The sequence below is a fragment of the Pinus tabuliformis genome, chromosome 7 (genome assembly GCF_031772625.1).
Source record: "Pinus tabuliformis cultivar Carrire ecotype Pingquan chromosome 7, CPIR1, whole genome shotgun sequence".
In the NCBI taxonomy this organism is placed as follows: Eukaryota; Viridiplantae; Streptophyta; class Pinopsida; order Pinales; family Pinaceae; genus Pinus; species Pinus tabuliformis.
In genome coordinates this window covers 4019486-4032317 of record NC_142293.1, presented here as the reverse complement: position 1 = coordinate 4032317, position 12832 = coordinate 4019486, and positions in this window count along the sequence as shown.

Genomic DNA, 12832 nt, shown 5'->3' with positions numbered 1-12832 from the left:
CATGTACCACATCCGTAGCTCATCCTGAAGTGCTCCAAGAGAATAAGATCAAGTTTATAGTCCAAATATTATTATGAGACAATAATATTTGACTTTTCTATTTTTGACAGTCAGTCTAAAAATAGACTTTGATCACTCACACTGTGATCACACACACTTTCATAAAAAATAGAAGTCCATCTATTTTTCCCAACTTGACCAATCATCCATAAACAACAACCTGCAATCCATAGACATGATCCATATGTCTAAAAATAGACATAGTCTAAAAATAGACTTGCGCCAAAAATAGCCCGCGGGCCCACTTAGTGAAGGCGACTCTTTTCACTAAGCTCCATCATCTTGTTGCACTCTCAACAAGCATTTCTTGTTGCACAGTCAACAGTTGAGTTGCACGGAGCCCACTTCCCAGTTGAGTTTGGAAGCCTGGCGTTATTGTGAGTTCGTTAAGATTCCTATGGCTTTCTCAGATTCTTGTTCTTTGCTCTATTTATGTTGTGGGTTCATTGAGTTATGAATTGAAGATGGCTTAAATTCAACAATAGTTTGTATCATTGGAGAATGTCATACAGAAGAATTGTTATTTGGTATTAGTACTCAAGGCATGTTTGGATGGAAGTTGAAATTCAAAATAGGTAAAGCTGAAATGGTTTATGTTGTATTATAGAAATATCCATCAACATAGCATGCAAAATTTCGTGGTCATTCATATACCTTGAGTTGAGTATGATTGTTGGTGTATATACAATCATTGAACTCGAAAACTTTGAATTGTGGCTTTTGGTTGAAGCTTATATATATATATATATATATATATATATATATATATATATATATATATATATATATATATATAGATATATGCAGCATTGAAAACTCCTATAATGTGCAACGTTTAAGTCTTGTTGCTTGCTCCATTTCAAGAGATTTTTGTGGCAATAACTGCTCCGTTTTATTCAGTGTGTGAAGTCTATTAGTGTTGTTAAAGGTAGGTGAATGCAACAAATTTTGGACACGAGTGGTCCATGTTTCTAAGGGAATAAACTTCAACAACACACTTCACTTGTTTGGAAAATGGATAAAATTGGTGAAGTATTAGAGTTGTTAAATACTTTAATACACTCCACAGTTCATGATAGAGTTAAAATCAACAAAGATATTATATTTGATATTAGAACTTGTCTGCAAAATGCACAGGAGAATATTGAGTTTTTGCAGCTTGAGACAAAGCTACAACAAGAAGAGCTACAATAACCTAAGCATCATTCTGTTGAGAAAAAAATGTTGTTTCAGATTGAGATAGACTCCCATCAACAAGTCAATATTGTTGAAGTTCATTCAGATTTAGTACCCAATGAAGCAACAGTTCTACATGCAGATGCAGAAATTCAGTCTGCACTTCCCAAGTTGGTCATCAGACCTTGGGAAGAGCTTGTCCACAACAAGCACATAACAAGTCTTGGATATGATAAGGAGGTGTCCTTTCATATTCCAGACTACTCCAAGCCAATCCAATTTCAAAGTGCTGGATTTCTTCATGACATTTCACCTTTAGCTGTTCCAGATTTTGCTCCTCTTCCACAACAGCCACAACAAGTTGTTAAATTCCAACACTGTGACCGAGTTGGCCATATGAAAGATCATTGTTTTGATCTTCATCCATGCAAGCATTGTGGTCAGCATACCCATTCTTCAAACATATGCTTAAGAAACAAACCTCCTGCAAGAACAAAGATTCATCTTGGATGCGTCGCTTCTTGGCAAAGGGCATCAACAACCAAAAAGATATTTCAGTCATATGTCCAAACTTGTTCTAGAGTATTGAGCAGTCTTGCGGTTGAGTTTTCTCCATCATCTCACCTTGTATCTGACATGGGGGAAATGATGGTCATATACAAGCTTCAAAGCCACATCAAGCAAGCGTGAGCCACAACCTTCCATACCATATTCAGAGTTGTATCCAGAGACAAAGATGCCCTTAAGCATGCCTTCGGTTGGTGATGCCTCTTTAAAGAATTGAGGACACTTCCTCTAGCAGAAGATTCAGCTTCTTGCCAGTTTTGGAAGAGTTCCAAGAATTGCATTAAGCATTCCAGAGTTGGTGGTGATCCTTAAACCATCACAGGTTGAGACCTCCCTTTCCAGGTTGAGGTTCTCCCTTTTATGTGGGGTGAGACCTCCCTTTCATGGTTGAAGGTTTCCCTCTTAAAAACATTAGGAGCACTTCCTCTAGCAGAAGACCTGAGCTTCGTGCCAGACTTGGAAGAGTTTTGGGAACTGCACTAAGCGTTCCAGTGTTGGTGGTCATCCTTAAACCACCCCCCTTATACCAACATTTCAGAGAGCACATTCAGCCTAGTGCTTCCATGCATTTTTGCACATTTTTTTCATTACAACTCTCTTCTTGGACTCATACATACCCCTTCAGATTGGGGGGGAATGTTGGACACCTAATCCTCTATGGGTTGGTGCAGAATGTGAATAACTACAAGAGTCCAAGAGACCTTGGGATGTGGAACCCAACGGTCACACAAATGTACTATAAATGTACATCATGTCAATAATAATGAATTCAATGTTTATCATCCACCTTTGTTGTTTACATTCCATGTGATTTTAACAACATTGTTATATTTTTTGGAAATTTTGAAGATAATCAAAGGCTTATGGCTTCAATTCTTAGTAGAATTTGCGTTCATGTGAGTTTTCTTGTGTAATCATTTCTCTTTTTCTTCATATATTTGAGGCAATATAGAAGTATTGGGTAAGTATAGGTCAAATTGATCTCAGTGATGGAAACTACAAAGTTATTATCATTACTGAGAATAGCTAATTGAAGAGTTTGTTTAAATTTGTACCTATGCATCAAAAAATTATTGCCTTTTGTCATCTCTCAAATATATGTGTTAGCTATAGAAATCTTTCTATACACCTCTGCTATGTTTGATAATTAAATATTCAGGAAGGATATTTCATTATCAAGTATTTTCATCTTTCTCCTATCACAAGCATTTAAAAGAATTGTATGTTGTTAATATTGGAATCAACACTTTGAGAAATCTTTGAAATCTCTGGATAATGTGCATGTAAATGGTTTGAGTCATTGATCATCCATTTAAAATAAATCCTCATTTGGATGTTTTGGCACAATTCAACATAGAACTGTCTACAAAGAAACAAAAACAACGATGGTATTGGGTTCTACGTCAATAATTTGCTTCCCCTTGTCGTTCCCCTTGTCGGGTTCAGAGTTAGAATTAGAACATACATCATACAATGAAGATTTTAGCTTAGCCACTAATGACTGCTTGGCGCAACACTCATTTGAATTGTGAGTAGGGCTCTTGTGGAGCTCACACCACTTTCCTGTGTCCTTCTTTGTCTTCGTGGTGCCATTATTTGCTTGTGGCTTTGATGGGTTGCCCTTGGTCGTTCCACCTTGGATTTGTCCTTTGTTCTATAGTTTGGGGGTGGTCTTGCCCGGCTTTAGTTTCACAAATGAAGGTTCGCACTTCTTTTTAAATTTTGTTTAATCTTTGCAACATATCGGTATGATGCACCAAGCTAGGAGATGTTTAGGAACTCCATTTCTTCCTGAATGTATTTGTGCAGACATTGGCAATACTTGAGTACTAGATGGTGCTTAGAGTCTTTGATACCCAGCTTTGTGCATAGAGTATAAAAAATATTTGTGATCTCCTGCACATCTTGGTCCCTTTGCTGCCATAGTGTGGTCCATTGTATGTACCATTCTTCATAGCTTCCCATAGGGTAATATTGTTCCTTAACAACATCTCAGAAAGAGTTCTAAGAGGGTGCATAGGTAAACAAAGAGGGTTCCTCAGCCCTTTTCTCGCAGTATGTTTCCCGCTAGTCCTTGACGTGGGGGGCGACCTTAAGCAATGCAAAAGTAATATTTTCCCTATCGAAGAAATTGTGGATCGAAAAATAACCTTCCAGCAGATTAACCATTTGTCGACAACATTTGCATTTGTTGACCTTCGAATATGGGAATATCAAAGTTAAGTTATACCTTAAAGGGAATGACGCCTCCAAAGTGACTCTTGGATGAAGATGCATTGCCTGTCAGCATCTGCCAAAGGATATGGGAAAAGTTTTCCATCATCTTGTTCCTTTTTCGCTTGAGGGCTTCTTCGAGTAATAGTTTGAGAGGATCTTCTGCTCCCTTATATTTATTTTCTTTCGCAATGGGAGGTCATCAGTGTCGACGGGGACAATCTTGTAAGGGCTCAACCAATTTAAGTCCCAACTCCTTATATCCTAACCTCATTGGGGACATGCACAAAAAAACAAAGAAAGAGCAGACAACTCTGATACCACTGATCCAGATTTATGAAGGAATGAAATGAGATACATATTTACATAGAACATAGAGATATAATGAAAGAACAAAACTTCAATTATTTAATAACAAGTAATTAATTTATTTTACATGCATAAATGGAAATAAACTAGCTCGATCAAAGGTAGCTTTTCACTGAGAAGAGATGTGATGGCTACATGCCTTATGAATTGTGTTACAATGAGGCTTGAAGGCATTTTTATTATTGAGAATCAAGGGAAAACCCTAAACATTCAAAAACCTAACCCTAGGAGATGAAGCACCAAAAGTTTGTGGGCCCCATTGGGGTTAGTTGGTAAACCAACTTCGCGGGGTCATAACTTTGGCATACGATCTTCGTTTGATGTGTACAATACCTCATTAGAAATATTTGTTCGAGGACTACAACTTTCAACTACAAACCTTTATTATAATTTGTGAGTTTGCCCATTTTCCCAAAAAACGTCATTTAGGGCCTTAAAAAGGCTTCGGAAGTTTAGGACCCAAAAAAATGCCAAAAATAGTAAATTATGCTACAATTAAGGAAACTAGAAGAAACAATGTTTGGCGTCCAAGTGGAATAGGTGGGTGGCCACCAATATCCAATTGGATCATTTACAAAACTTAATCTATGAGGATAAATCATTGCAAGATGTTAAGCAGTTGAAACATCACTACATCAATCGCAATTCCTCCATTATTATAAATTTCAGGTTACAAGGAGGCTCTCTAGGACATCCAAATGGCCAGCTTCATCTACTAGATCCCCAAATTGGCCAACTTCGTTCTGTTAGTTCCAGTCTTCGCAGCCTATCACTAGGGATCAACATGAGCTCTTACTATGTCTAGTTTTGTTAGATGTTTTGCACATGATGTTCAACACAAGACATGTCACAAGTATGTCCATCAAAAGAAGCTCGGAAAAATCTTTCCAATGGTATATCACACTCCCATTCTTGGTTATGCATGTTTTGAGGTCAGTTGCTGCACACAATGACAAGTTTAGTACAAAATCAGTTTCTGAAATAATGGTAAGGAATTTTTCAAAAGTGAAAGAGGTTTTTTTTCATAGCATATCAAAACCCTCCTTCATTTTATGCACAGGTGCTACTATGTGGGAGATATACAGTGATATTTGGAGCCTACATTTAAACAAAGCAAAATTTTCATATTTTTTACTGTTTTAGTCATTTTAGTGCGGGGCCATTTTACAACAGATGGAAAGTAATTTTGCAAAACCCAAGGAGGTTTTTGTTAAGCACGAGACATATAACAAAAAACTCTTTCAGTTTTTTCACAGGTGTCATGGATTGGGATATGTGACTAGATCTTTATAGCTCATTTTCACAGATTTAAATTTTTAATGATTTTATGTTTTAGAGATGATTTTGTGGAATAGATTGCGAGCTACTGGAAACGAATTTCCCAAATTTGAAAGAGGTTTTTCTCCATCATTCCCTTATCTACAAAAACCTCTTTCATTTTTGTAACAGGTGCTATGGTTTAGGAGATACTATGTCATATTCAACACCTATTTTCATAAATTCGGCCCAAGTTTAATGTAACTAATTCTATTTTGAAGAAAATGGTTGAGCTCAATCCCTTAGTACAAGGATGAGAAAATGTATATATTTTATGAATTTCATAGTGTAGGGGTTGGATTTTGGTAGAAGGATGGACACTTGTGATTGCTTGGCATTTCATTGTACATTCATTTTCAGCATTTTTGGCAAAGGAAAGACCTGGGTTTTGTAGCACTTGTTGGGATCCGTGTGGCTCCGTGTTTTGATGGTGTTTTTCTTCATGTAATTGTAAGTTCATTGATTTTTTATGTATGCCATTTCCCTTCTATTTGATTTTGAAATTAAACAAATTGAGTGACAAAGGTAGAATTCATTTGGCTTGTTGTGCTCTGCCTTAAAATTTGTTTAGTTTTATATGTTTTCAATCTGTTTGGAGAGGATTCTTGCAGCCTCTTGCCCTCTTCAGCTCCTCAGCGGTCTTTTCCATCCATTCATTTAATCTAAAGCATCAAAACTACTTCCTACCTTGCCCCAACTGGAACTCTGCAAAAATTTGGCCTCATCCCTGGACCCAAATTTGCCTTTCCTTTTTTTCCAACAAAACCCTCAAAAAATCAAATCAAATCCTTGCACTTCATACCTAGCCTAACATTATAAGATATTTCAGTCATCTCAAGCCCCATAGATCATCATTTGCTGAGATTGACTTGGAGAGAGTCCTCTCCTGTCCTCGTAGGGCTAGCTACGAGGCTGAGCGTGGTTTGATGTTGGTCCTAGAATCTTACCTTTTCAGCCTGAGGTAAATCTAGGATCTAACATAGTGGCGACTCCACTGGGGAAGAAAAGTTTATTTGTTTGTTAGTGTTCTTTGTTTTATAGACTACAGACGGAGCCTAAAGTTAGCCAGGTAGCCCTCAAAATGATTTTTCTTTGCATTAGCACAAGTAGATAAAAGCTACTTCAGTCAATCTCCAGTCTAGTCTCATAAACGGAATATCTAATTTGCAAATTGCCCTAGTACATGTATCAAGTTAGCTCTGATTGTTGATGGTGGACAACAGTCAGACACATATGAAGGCTGAAACATTCACCTGGCGACTCCAACTCAATCCAGAGATTCCAACGCTCACTGATCCGTTCATGCACTAAAATAAAATGGTAGGGTATGTGGTAGACCCTATGTTTTGTGAAGCTTTAAAGGAAGCTAGAGATCAGTTAGTGGATTTTGAAATTGATGAAGTATTTTTCATTGCCGTGCTTCAATGTTTGAGATCTTCGAAGTTTCCTCCTAAAGCGAAAACTGGTTTCTTTGAGTTAGTTGTTGAAAAATTTGAGAAGGAGATTCAGTATTTAAATGATCAGATCCAATGATATGAATTACGAGATCCCAAAAAGTTCTTGGAAACTCTCCCTCCTTCAAAACAAGAAACAATAGAGCTGCCCATGGATGTTTGCATTGACAATTTGCAGTTGGCGGTCTGTGTTGAGGAGTTAGGGCAGCAAACAGAGTTTGGTTTCTTTGATCCTATTGTCGCATATATGGAGTATTTTTTTAGTTTGAATGATAAGTCAGATTGTCTTTTACATAACCAGACTTGTTATGTGCATGTATGGCTGTCAACATTTACATTTGTGTCCTGGTTGAAGCACTTTCAAGCAGCATCCATGTCACAGTTACTTGATTGGTTGATATGGCATTACAACATTACTTGATCTATCAATTTTTCAGCAAAGTGGGTTAGATTTGTACATAAATAAGCTGCCCAAGGCATCATTTCAGTTTTCGGTATTTGTTTAAGTTGCAGTATGTATATGTTTTTGGATTGGTATGAGTTGTTTTGGGTTTGCAGTTGTTTGACCATCCATGCCCAATGGAAGAGGCACTGTCTACTTTCCAGAGATCTGTAGTTCTTGGCACCTCCAAGGAGCTACCATCCCCATTGGAGCCGATGTTAGTTCCAGTCTTCGCAGCCTGTCACCAGGGATCAAAATGAGCTCTTACTATGTCTGGTTTTGTTAGATGTTTTGCACACGATGTTCAACACAAAACATGTCACAAGTGTTCCCATCAGAAGAAGCTCGGAAAAATCTTTCCAACGGTATATCACACTCCCGTAACCGGTTCCTGGACTAGAAGAAATGAATGAGTGATTCTTGGTTATGCATGTTTTGAGGTCAGTTGCTGCACACAATGACAAGTTTAGTAAAAAATCAGTTTCTAAAATAATGGTAAGGAATTTTTCAAAATTGAAAGAGGTTTTTGTTCATAGCACATCAAGTAACAAAAACCTCCTTCAGTTTATGCACAGGTGCTACTATGTGTGAGATATACAGTGATATTTGGAGCCTACATTTAAACAAAGCAAAATTTTCATATTTTTTTACTGTTTTAGTCATTTTAGTGCGGTGACATTTTACAACAGATGGAAAGTAGTTTTGAAAAACCCAAGGAGGTTTTTGTTAAGAACAAGCCATGTAACAAAAACCTATTTTAGTTTTTTCACAAGTGTCATGGATTGGGATATGCGACTAGATCTTTACAGCTCATTTTCACAGATTTAAATTTTTAATGATTTTTTGTTTTAGAGATGATTTTGTGGAACAGATTGCGAGCTACTGGAAACGAATTTCCCAAATTTAAAAGAGGTTTCTCTCCATTATGACCTTATCTACAAAATTGTCTTTCCATTTTGTAACAGGTGCTATGGTTTAGGAGATACGAGGTCATCTTCAACACCTATTTTCAGAAATTCGGCCCAAGTTTAATGTAACTAATTCTATTATGAAGAAAATGGTTGAGCTCAATCCCTTAGTACAAGGATGAGAAAATGTATATATTTTATGAATTTCATAGTATAGGGGTTGGATTTTGGTAGAAGTTTGGACACTTGGGATTGCTTGGCATTTCATTGTACATTCATTTTCAACATTTTTAGCAAAGGAAAGACCAGGGTTTTGCAGCACTTGTTGGGATCCTTATGGCTCTGTGTTTTGATGGTGTTTTTCTTCATGTAATTGTAAGTTCATTGATGTTTTATGTATGCCATTTCCCTTCTCTTTGATTCTGAAATTAAGCAAATTGAGTGACAAAGGTAGAATTCATTTGGCTTGCTGTGCTCTGCCTTAAAATTTGTTTAGTTTTATATGTTTTCAATCTGTTTGGAGAGGATTCTTGCAGCCTCTTGCCCTCTTCAGCTCCTCATCAGTCTTTTCCATCCATTCATTTAATCTAAAGCATCAAAACTACTACCTACCTCGCCCCAATCAGAACTCTGCAAAAAATTGGCCTCATCCCTGGACCCAAATTTGCCTTTCCCTTTTTTCCAACAAAACCATCAAAAAATCAAATCAAATCCTTGCACTTCATACCTAGCCTAACATTATAAGATATTTCAGTCATCTCAAGTAGATCATCATTTGCTGAGATTGACTTGGAGAGAGCCCTCTCTTGTCCTCGTAGGGCTAGCTACGAGGTTGAGCGTGGTTTGATGTTGGTCCTAGAATCTTACCTTTTCTGCCTGAGGTAAATCTAGGCTCTAACATAGTGGCGACTCCACTAGGGAAGAAAAGTTTATTTGTTTGTTAGTGTTCTTTGTTTTATAGACTACAGATGGAGCCTGAAGTTAGCTAGGTAGCCTTCGAAACGCTTTTGCTTTGCATTAGCGCAAGTAGATAACAACTATTTCATTCAATCTCTGGTCTAGTCTTATAAATGGAATATCTAATTTGCATATTGCCCTAGTACATGTATCAAGTTAGCTCTGATTGTAGATGGTGGACAGTAGTCAGACACATATGAAGGCTGAAACATTCACCTGGTGACTCCAACTCAATCCAGAGATTCCAGCGCTCACTGATCCGTTCATGCACTGAAATAAAATGGTAGGGTATGTGGCAGACCCTATGTTTTGTGAAGCTTTAAAAGAAGTTAGAGATCAGTTAGTGGATTTTGAAATTGATGAAGTATTTTTCATTGCCGTGCTTCAATGTTTGAGATCTTCGAAGTTTCCTTCTAAAGCTAAAACTGGCTTCTTTGAGTTAGTTGTTGAAAATTTGAGAAGGAGATTCAGTATTTAAATGATCAGATCCAATGATATGAATTCCGAGATCCCAAAAAGTTCTTGGAAACTCTCCCTCCTTCAAAACAAGAAACAATAGAGCTGCCTGTGGATGTTTGCATTGACAGTTTGCAGTTAGCGGTCTGTGTTGAGGAGTTAGGGCAACAAACAGAGTCTGGTTTCTTTGATCCTATTGTCGCATATATGGAGTATTTTTTTAGTTTGAATGATAAGTCAGATTGTCTTTTACATAACCAGACTCGTTATGTGCATGTATGGCTGTCAACATTTACATTTGTGTCCTGGTTGAAGCACTTTCAAGCAGCATCCTTGTCACAATTACTTGATTGGTTGATATGGCATTACAACATTACTTGATCTATCAATTTTGTAGCAAAGTGGGTTAGATTTGTACATAAATAAGCTGCCCAAGGCAGCATTTCAGTTTTCGGTATTTGTTTATGTACAAGTTGCAGTATGTATATGTTTTTGGATTGGTATGAGTTGTTTTGGGTTTGCAGTTGTTTGACCATCCATGCCCAATGGAAGAGGCACTATCTACTTTCCAGAGATCTGTAGTTCTTGGCACCTCCAAGGAGCTACCATCCCCATTGGAGCCGATGTTAGTTCCAGTCTTCGCAGCCTGTCACTAGGGATCAACATGAGCTCTTACTATGTCTGGTTTTGTTAGATGTTTTGCACATGATGTTCAGCAAAAAAACATGTCACAAGTGTGTCCATCAGAAGAAGCTCAGAAAAATCTTTCCAACGGTATATCACACTCCCGTAACCGGTTCCTGGATTAGAAGAAATGAATGAGTGATTCTTGGTTATGCATGTTTTGAGGTCAGTTGCTGCACATAATGACAAGTTTAGTACAAAATCAGTTTCTGAAATAATGGTAAGGAATTTTTCAAAAGTGAAAGAGGTTTTTGTTCATAGCATATCAAATAACAAAAACCTCCTTCAGTTTATGTACAGGTGCTACTATTTGGGAGATATACAGTGATATTTGGAGCCTACATTTAAACAAAGCAAAATTTTCATATTTTTTTACTGTTTTAGTCATTTTAGTGCGGTGACATTTTACAAGAGATGGAAAGTAATTTTGCAAAAAACAAGGAGGTTTTTGTTAAGCATGAGCCATATAACAAAAAATTCTTTCATTTTTTTCACAGGTGTCATGGATTGGGATATGTGACTAGATCTTTACAGCTCAGTTTCACAGATTTAAATTTTTAATGATTTTTTGTTTTAGAGATGATTTTGTAGAACAGATTTCGAGCTACTGGAAACGAATTTCCCAAATTTAAAAGAGGTTTTTCTCCATCATGACCTTATCTACAAAAACCTCTTTCAGGTTCGTAACATGTTCTATGTTTTAGGAGATAAGAGGTCATCTTCAACACCTATTTTCAGAAATTCGGCCCAAGTTTAATGTAACTAATTCTATTATGAAGAAAATGGTTGAGCTCAGTCCCTTAGTACAAGGATGAGAAAATATATATATTTTATGAATTTCATAGTGTAGGGGTTGGATTTTGGTAGAAGGTTGGACACTTGGGATTGCTTGGCATTTCATTGTACATTCATTTTCAGCATTTTTAGCAAAGGAAAGACCAGGGTTTTGCAACACTTGTTGGGATCCTTGTGGCTCTATGTTTTGATGGTGTTTCTCTTCATGTAATTGTAAGTTCATTGATGTTTTATGTATGCCATTTCCCTTCTATTTTCTTCTGAAATTAAACAAATTGAGTGACAAAGGTAGAATTCATTTGGCTTGCTGTGCTCTACCTTAAAATTTGTTTAGTGTTATATGTTTTCAATCTGTTTGGAGAGGATTATTGCAGCCTCTTGCCCTCTTCAGCTCCTCAGCAGTCTTTTCCATCCATTAATTTAATCTAAAGCATCAAAACTACTGCCTACCTCGCCCCAACCGGAACTCTGCAAAAATTTGGCCTCATCCCCAGACCCAAATTTGCCTTTCCCTTTTTTCCAACAAAACCCTCAAAAAATCAAATCAAATCCTTGCACTTCATACCTAGCCTAACATTATAAGATATTTAAGTCATATCAAGCCCCATAGATCATCATTTGCTGAGATTGACTTGGAGAGAGCCCTCTCCTGTCTTCGTAGGGCTAGCTACGAGGCTGAGCGTGGTTTGATGTTGGTCCTAGAATCTTACCTTTTCAGCCTGAGGTAAATCTAGGCTCTAACATGTTCAAGGATGACATGAAAGGGAAAGTTATCATACCAGATGGCCAAACCCAAAATATGTCCACCTCATGTCCTTACATTGTTGAACAAATGGAAAAATTACCACACATGACAATAAATATGCCAGAGGTAAGCAATCTTTTCACAACCCTCCAAGCAAGAGCTGTTATATGTAGATTTAATGGTTTCTAGCCAAATTCAAAAGACTTACATTAATGTATCTTCACCAACTGAACCAATCTATAGTAGCAAAAAGTCTATGACATCTTTTGAACAACATATCCCTATGGGGTAGGGCCATGAGGGACCAATTATTCGTTGGAAAAGCAACAATCGATTGGATTCGAGATCCAAAGAAGTTTGTTTCAAATTCCTCCATGTATAGAAGGCATTGACTAACACATTCCCCATTATTAGTAGTTGGATAGCATGGAATATTTTGAATGGGAAAAAAATTAGAGTAAGACAAGATCCATGGGCAGGAAATGAAAAGAATTATAGAATCTCAGAAGGGACAACAACTTCCCTTCATCGAGTTGGTGTTTTTTCCTTAGTAGATGCTCTTGCTCAGTAAGCCCAAGAATTTGGCACATGTGATTGTAAATCAGTGATGGACTTAGGTTTCTCTAAGGAGGAAGCCCAAGAATTGGGCACACGTGGTTGGAAATTAGCTATGAACTTAGGACTCTCT